The sequence below is a fragment of the Panthera uncia genome, assembly GCF_023721935.1.
Source record: "Panthera uncia isolate 11264 chromosome A1 unlocalized genomic scaffold, Puncia_PCG_1.0 HiC_scaffold_17, whole genome shotgun sequence".
NCBI classification, from domain to species: Eukaryota; Metazoa; Chordata; class Mammalia; order Carnivora; family Felidae; genus Panthera; species Panthera uncia.
The window spans coordinates 40,290,670-40,298,332 of NW_026057577.1; positions in this window are offsets into that span (position 1 = coordinate 40,290,670).

Genomic DNA, 7,663 nt, shown 5'->3' on the forward strand with positions numbered 1-7,663 from the left:
TTTTCTTTTCTTTTCTTTTCTTTTCTTTTCTTTTCTTTTCTTTTCTTCTTTTCCCACTAACCTCCTTTTATAATTTTCCACACTTATTTTTGTTGCCTTGAGGGCTAGGGAAGTAGGGGCCCTGTGTTGTGTTCTAGGTGACCGAGGTAAGTCCTAGGAGTCAGTGTTGCCTGCCAATAAGGGGTGTGGGAACCTCAGAATCTCCTTCAGCAGACTGCACACTGCTCTCCAGAGCAGATTCCCAGGACATAGGTCTAAAAGCTAAGAAGCCACGGTGGCCTTTCTTGCCTGGGGTCCAGTCAAAAACTGTCCCCACTCCCAGTACCCTGGGCTGTCTCTGTGGCCCAAAAAAACCAATCTCCATTTTTTCTCTGTTAGATCAAAGAGAACACAAACAGGGAAACTTGTATTTTAGCAAGATCATGAAAAACTGATAACATTCTCAATTGGGTTTTGTGGGGTTCAGAACCATGTAAACAGCTATGTTAGTGCCTTATTAATGGCCTTCTACACTGATACCAGAAGAATTTAAAATAATGGCAGAAAAGCCAACTGTGGGCTTAAGAAAAGAACATACTTTCACTGTGGCTTCTCAGGAGGCAACAGTAAACCACATACAGTGCAAACTCTGTAGGGGTGAGGTGAGTTTTGAAAGGAGACAGGAGATGGGGAAAGGGAGTTGGGAAAGGAAAGATGTCCTGCGTGGGTCCCAGGATGCCCACCGAGGCTGCTCCTTTGTGTGAAGGAAGCCTGTGCCTGGATGCCCAGCCACACTGAGGGGTTCTGGTGCCTTCTCCATCATGTCCCTAGTTACTGCCTACTGGTTGCAAACTGGCCTTCAGGCTAAATCTGGGACTTGTGTTTCCAGAGCCCATGACTCAGGAATGATGTTGACATTTTAAAAATCTGCTGGATAACAAAATCAAAGGAAAAAATCATGTTTAATGACATGAAGACTATATGGAATGCACATTGTGTCCATAAATAAAGCTTAAATTGGTAAAAAGCCACACCCATCATTTACATATCATCTGTTTTCTTTCCTCCCACAAAGGCAGAACTGAGTAGTTGTGACAGAGAATTTCTCTCACAAAGCCTAAAGTGTTCACCACCTTGCCGTGTGCAGAAAAAGTTGGCTCACCTACGGGTAGCCCACCAACATGAGGCTCAGACCGCATAGTGTTGGCCCACAGAGTGTTTTAACTTTGAATTAGCTGCTAATTAAACAAAATTTCAGGTTATGGTCATTCTGGATTTCTAACTGAGTAGGTAGGGACTGCCTCTTTTAGAAGGGCACATACTCTCTGGCTCCCCACCCCAGCCCTCTCAGCTGCCCATAGCTAAGGTGGAGCATTAGTTGGTTGGTCATCACCTATTCCAGTGGTTCTTCATACAGCTTATTCTGTGCCCCTACTTCAGACATATGGCCTAGAGGTATCTTGGGAGGGTGATGCGGGCATCTAGTGGATAGAAGTGAGCTACCTCTTCCCACTCAACATTCATAGGTGTTCCCACCTTTTTTTTTTTTTTTTTGTAAATTTAAATTTGTTTTGGACTCTACTATGCCAACATCAACAACAACAAAAATCTCTTAATACCAATTATTTGTGTCATTCTTAATTCCTTCCTGATATGATCTGCATATACTTATATACGTGTTCATCTAATTGAATGTCATACATTGATTCTATTGTATTTTCCTTTAGTTTCATGTACTATTTCATGTTTAAAATTTCATGCATGAACATGGTTCATTGTGGTAGTATTTTGAATGGACACTCAGAACTCCATGGTGTGCCTGAATATTATGGTTTGCCAAGGCCCCTTTCTTGTTAGGATTGTTTTAAATGTCTTCTTTGTATAGAGACCAACTTCACTAAATTCTGTTCTTTGTACGTTTTCTTTTCCCACCTTTGTCCTAACTCCTTGGGGACTCTTTCTAAAGGTGGAATTTCTGGGTCACAGTTTTATGTTTATTGTCATATATTGCACATCTGTGACCCCCTTAAAGGCTGCACTGATATTTTCAGTATATCCAGGGGTATCTGGGGCATCCTTTGTCCTTGCTATTGATAATCAACTGTTTATTGCTGTAAGCTTGGTTTTGTCAATTTATTGGATATGGTTACTGACACTTCATAGTTGTTTGTGTTGCTTAAGTCATTGTGAAGGTAAGCTTGTTCCATGTATATTTATAGTCTGCATGTCTACCTGTTGACATTATATAGTGTTCTACATCCAAGCCACTGGGGCATTGAGAGACCACCTGAGCTGCTAGACATGAGAGGCACTTAGCAGGACTTTACAAAATTGATTGACTTCGTCATTTGGCTGACTATTGAAAATATGTGGGTTTTGTAGGACATTTTAAAAGAAACACCACATTGATGTCTTTCCTGAATTAGTGACAGGGCCTATTTGTAATCACAGTATGTGGCATTATTGGTGTCTTGCACTCTTGGAGGGAGGGTGCCTGGACTGATTATGACAATGTTATTAGCAGTTCTTGTCCCTCTGCAGCTTTTACTGGACACTGGAGTCAGCAGAGAGAGCATTGGCTCAAAAGCAGAAACGTCCCCAGTCCATGTTGGCGAAAGCCTGGAGATGCCTGCATCTGGCTGCTGAGAAAGGTGTGGGAGAAACGCCAAGGGAGGAAGTCCTCAAAAGCACGAAGCCAGCAGTCAGCAAGCCTCAGATGGTTAGTCAAGGCAGTCTAGGTGCACCTACTGCTGATTTCGTTTTTAGGAGCGGGATTCTTTTTCTGTCCAACTTCACTACATATGTGGGGTAAAATAACCCGAGGCCTGGACTTTGAAATGGAAGTCAAAATGTGCAAAGCAGAACAGACGTGCAGAAAACTCTGAATGATTATAATAATGCAGAAGACTGGACTTGTGTACCAAGAGAACCATCTCTCTGTATACTGTGCATGCTGTCTCTTCCACATATTGTTCATAAAGCCATACAGTATATAATGCGTGTGCATGGCAGTTCTGGCCTCCTAAGCAGAGTATGAAAGCAGGGTTACTATAGTGAGAATAGCCTTTAAAACGCTTTACCATAAATGCATTGGTATTTCTGTCTTTCAGGTAATAAAGCTGTAATACCATTTTCGTGTAAAGCTATACTTCGCTTCTAAAGTTGTACCCACTCAGGTATTTAAAATGAGACTTCAAAATGCAAATATCCAACTTTGTTAGAGATCGAGGGAGTCTCTTGCTTATGGGACACACAGAACAGCTACAGGTGACCAGGAATCAGACTTAGGGAGTTATTTTTGCCAACATAGCTCCCGCTAGGGATGCAGCTGGGCCTCACACCTGAGTTCTCTTCGATCTCTCATGGCAGAATTTTTTGTTTTGAAGTTTGTTTATTTTTGAAAGAGACAGAGACAGCATGAGTAAGGGAGGGACAGAGAGAGAGATAGAGACAGGGAGGAGTGTAGGGAGGGAGAATCCTAAGCAGGTTCCGTGCTGTCAGTGCAGAGCCAGATGTGGGGTTTGACCTCATGAACCGTGAGATATGACCTGAGCCGAAACCAAGAGTCATTCGCTTAACTGACTGAGCCACCCAGGTGCCTCTCATGGCAGCAGTTTCAAACTCCCAGCTCCTCAAACTCCTTCAGAGTACTCTCAGCAGATGAGGTGGTCCCCCTTCATGGAGGATGCACCACCCGCCCATCTCTCTTCTCCTCTTCAGGTCAGACTTGGGGAAGGTCTCTGAGGCAGAGGTGGCCCTGCTCTTATATTATACATCCCTCCCCACTGGCTCTCTTGTTCTTTCAACTTCTCCCTCCTGAGAGATTCCTTCCCATCATCTTCTAAACATGCTCAGGTCACTTCCATGTTAAAAGAGAACAAAGTATTCTCCTTGATCATCCTCTCCCTCTGGCTGCCTGCTGGCTGTCCCCATGGATCTGCCTGTGGTTTCAGGGTAGAATGGGCCATATCCCTTGTAGCAGTAGGGAGGAATGACCGATGCTGAAACCTCTAGGACATTCGAAGACTGGAAGCCTCGTTTCCCCAGGTCACTTCTTGTGGGATTAGGACAAAGGCCCAGTAACAAAGCAGGCATTCTCTGGTTTATTCTCACCATCGAGACTCCAGAACCCAGGCAGCAAAGCTCTCTTTTCTAGGGTTATGTGGCTACCTGGTTCTCCCTCCTGCCATCTGCTGTGTTCCCAGCTCCTGAGGGGCTGTGTGGAGCCACAGTTGTGGTTAGAGTACCCAACTGTGTGGGACTGAGGCATTTTCCAGAACATGGGCCCTGCTGTCATAAAACCCCAGAGTCTCAGGTAAACCAGAATAGTGTGATCCTATACTGCAGCTCTGGGCCTGTTCCTTCTTTTAAAGTTATGTACTTGTGCTGGTGTTTATCTTCATTTTGATGGGTCCACTTGCCCCCAGACTCTCATCCAGTTTGTGCTCTTTGACAATACCCTCAGGGAGCCCATCCTCTAACTGGAACACAAGCTGGTGGTATATGAGTGGCCATTCCTCCCCATTCCTTGGCAGGCTTGCTCCTGACGTTCATCACCCTCCAGTAAGGCTCCAGTGTCTCCGACTCCCCGGCCCATTTCCATAATGCTCCTTGTGACCCCAGCTGCCCCCTTCAGTATACCTGGTCATGTCATAGAAAATTGCCCCTTGACACATTGATTCCTTTTTTAAAATTATTAAAACAGCAGCGAAATGAGCTGTCTTCTGGCTTCACCCCTGTAGCCAGTGTCCATTTTAACCTATTTTTGCCATTAAGCCACCTGGGTGTGGGACCACAGACCTCAGTGTTTGCTCTGTTCCATCTCCTAGGATGACCTGGGTCCCACATCCTCTCTGAAGGGCACTCGTATCACAGAAGCATTTGCTCCTCCCAAAGGACCAGAGCCCTGCCAAGCCTTTGGCAAAGCCTTATGTGTACAACCTTGTTCTCACTTGGAGGCTCTGACCAGCCCCCTCAAATGAAATTGGTGAAATGTCCCCTCCTCTGTAATACAATGAAGAATAGGGTGATTTCTGGCTGGTCAACTGCCAGAACTGTGGTTCAGGAGTTGGAGAATGTTGATTGGGATGATATATGTGCTAAAAGCTGGACCCCCTGAGAGCTTTCATAGACCCTAGAGAGCCTACATACTGTCAAATATATTGAAATTTCCACATTTCACATTAATTATAGTATCTTTACATAAAAATTTTGTAAGGGTTTTTATGTTTTGTTTTTGAAATTATTTGACTATTGTAACTTTATGATTTAACTTCTCAGCAGTCAGCCTGTATCTTTAGGGATTCTTGTGACTTGTGAAAATTAATCTATTCTAATCTAATTTGCAGATGTTTTACCAACATATATTTTTTGGAATTGATTTTTTTAAAGTTTTTATCTTTTTTCCAGTTAGTTAACATACAGTATTATATTAGTTTCAGGTGTACAATGTAGTGATTCAACAATTCCATATATCACTGGTGCTTGTCACAACAAGTGCACTCCTTAATCCCCATCACCTATTTTACCCAACCCTCCACCCACTTCCTCTCTGCTAACCATCAGTTTGTTCTCTGTACTGAAGAGTCTGTTTGTTTCTTGGTTTGCTTTACTCCTTTTTTCCTTTTGCTCATTTGTTTTCTTTCTTAAATTCCACTTATGAATGAAATCATACAGTATTTGTCTTTCTCTGATTGACATATTTTGTTTAGCATTATACTTCAGCTCCAGACATGTTGTTACTAATGGCAAGATTTCATTCTTTTTATGACTGAATAATATTTCGTTGTATGTATGTGTGTATATAAATATATGAATATATAAATATATTTGCATGTATATTTATGAATATGAATATGAATATATACACACATACCACATCTTCTTTTTAAAAAAATTTTTTTTAATATTTATTTATTTTTTTGAGAGACAGAGACAGAGCATGAGCTGGGAAGGGGACAGAGAGAGAGGGGGAGTCACAGATTCTGAAGCAGGCTCCAGGTTCCGAGCTGTCAGCGCAGAGCCTGATGTGGGGCTCGAACCCACGAACCATGAGATCATGACTTGAGCCGAAGTTGGCCGCCCAACTGACTGAGCCACCCAGGAGCCCCTATACCACATGTTCTTTATTCCTCAATGGATGGATATTTGGGTTGCTTCCATTTCTTGGCTATCGTAAGTAATATTGCTATAAACATGCAGGAACATGTACACCTTTGAATTCGTGTTTTTGTATTCTTTGGATAAATACCAAGTAGTATGATGGCTGGATCATTGGGTAGTTCTACTTTTAACTTGTTGAGAAACCACCCTGTTTTCCACAGTAGCTGCATCAATTTGTATTCCCATCAGCTTTGCAAGAGGGTTTCTTTTTCTACATATATTCACCAATATTTGCTGTTTCTTGTGGGTTTTTTTGTAGACACTGACAGGTGTGAGGTGATATATCATTGTAGTTTTGATTTGCATTTCTCTGATGATAAGTCATGACGGTATCTTTCCATGTGTCTATTGGCCATCTGGATGTCTTCTTTGGAGCAATGTCTCTTCATGTCTTCTGCCCATTTTTAAATTGGATTATTTATTTTTTGGGTGTTAAGTTGTATCAGTTCTTGATATATTTTGGATACTAACCCTTTATGGGGTATGTCATTTGCAAATATCTTCTCCTGTTGCATAGGTTGCCTTTTAGTTTTGTTGATTGTTTGCTTCACTGTGCAGAAGCTTTTTGTTTTGATGGAGTTCCAATAGTTTATTTTTGCTTTCGTTTCCCTTGCCTTAGGGGACCTATCTAGTAAAAAGCTGATATGGCTTGTGTCAGAGAGATTATTCCCTGTGCTCTTTTCTAGGGTTTTTACACTGTCTCACATTTAGGCATTTAATCCATTTTGAATTTACTTTTGTGTATGGTGTAAGAAAGTGGTCCAGATTCATTCTTTTGCATGTTGCTGTCCAGTTTTCCCAACACCATTTGTTGAAGAGGCTGTATTTTGCCCATTGGATATTCATTCCTTCTTTGTTGAACAATAAGTGGCCATATAATTTTGAGTATATTTCTGGATTTTCTCTCCTGTTCTATTGATCTGTGTGTCTGTCTGTTTTTATGCCATTAACATACTGTTTTGATTATAACAGCTTTGTAGTATAACTTGAAGTCTGGAATTGTGATGCCTCCAGCTTTGCTTTTCTTTTTCAAGGTTGCTTTGGCTATTTGGGGTCTTTTGTGGCTCCATACAAATTGTAGGATTGTTTGTTTTAGTTCTAGAAAAATGTTGGTCTTTTGATATGGATTGCATTAAGTTTGTAGATTACTTTGGGTAGTACAGACATTAAATAGTATTTGTGCTTCCAGTCCATGAGCATGGAATGTCTTTCCATTTCTTTGTGTCCTCTTCAGTTTCTTTCATTAGTGTTTTATAGTTTTCAAAGTACAGGTATTTCACCTCTTTGTTTAGGTTTATTCCTAGGTATCTTACTATCTTTGGTGCAGTTGTAAATGAGGTTACTTTCTTAATTTCTTTCTGCTGCTCCATTATTGGTGTATAGAAATGCAACAGATGTCTGTACATTGATTTTATATCTTATGACTTTACTGAATTCATTGATCAGTTTTTGCAGTTTTTTGGTGGAGTCTTTCGGGTTTTCTATATGTAGTATCATGTCATCTGAAAATAGTAAAAGTTTT